This window comes from Meleagris gallopavo, chromosome 13 (genome assembly GCF_905368555.1).
Source record: "Meleagris gallopavo chromosome 13, MGAL_WU_HG_1.1, whole genome shotgun sequence".
NCBI classification, from domain to species: domain Eukaryota; kingdom Metazoa; phylum Chordata; class Aves; order Galliformes; family Phasianidae; genus Meleagris; species Meleagris gallopavo.
Window position 1 is genome coordinate 142,013 of NC_139416.1, and position 488 is coordinate 142,500.

Genomic DNA, 488 nt, shown 5'->3' on the forward strand with positions numbered 1-488 from the left:
AATTGAGAAAAACGAGGCTGTTCATACACCAAGCAAAATTGAAATGGAAAGTTTTAGAAATGGCACTCATTGATTCCTTTTGCTAAACTAATATGTTGGTCCTTAAATTAATAAACTGAACCTATTGCTAAACAAACTAGCCTCTGTCATACCGTAATTTGGGAAAGGCTTGCCTTTCCACAGCACTACTGTCCTGGTGTTGCAGGGGCTAACAGGGCACTGCAGGGTCCAGCTGTGCTCCTGCACCTGTGTAGAGTGTCAGTTCTGTTCTACCAGACTCTCCTCTTAGTGGGGTCACTGATTCCTCCTCCCAGCCCTGAGCAGCCAGATCAATCCCAGCAGCCATTAGCAAGCATCAGCAAGCCTCAGCTGACATTTTGCTGGAAGGTTTTCATTAGCTCAGACCCCCATGGTGCGGAGAGGGTCGTGAGGGCAGCACTCAGAGCACACATAGGTGCTGCCTTCTGCTCTGCCTTGGCAGTGGCAGG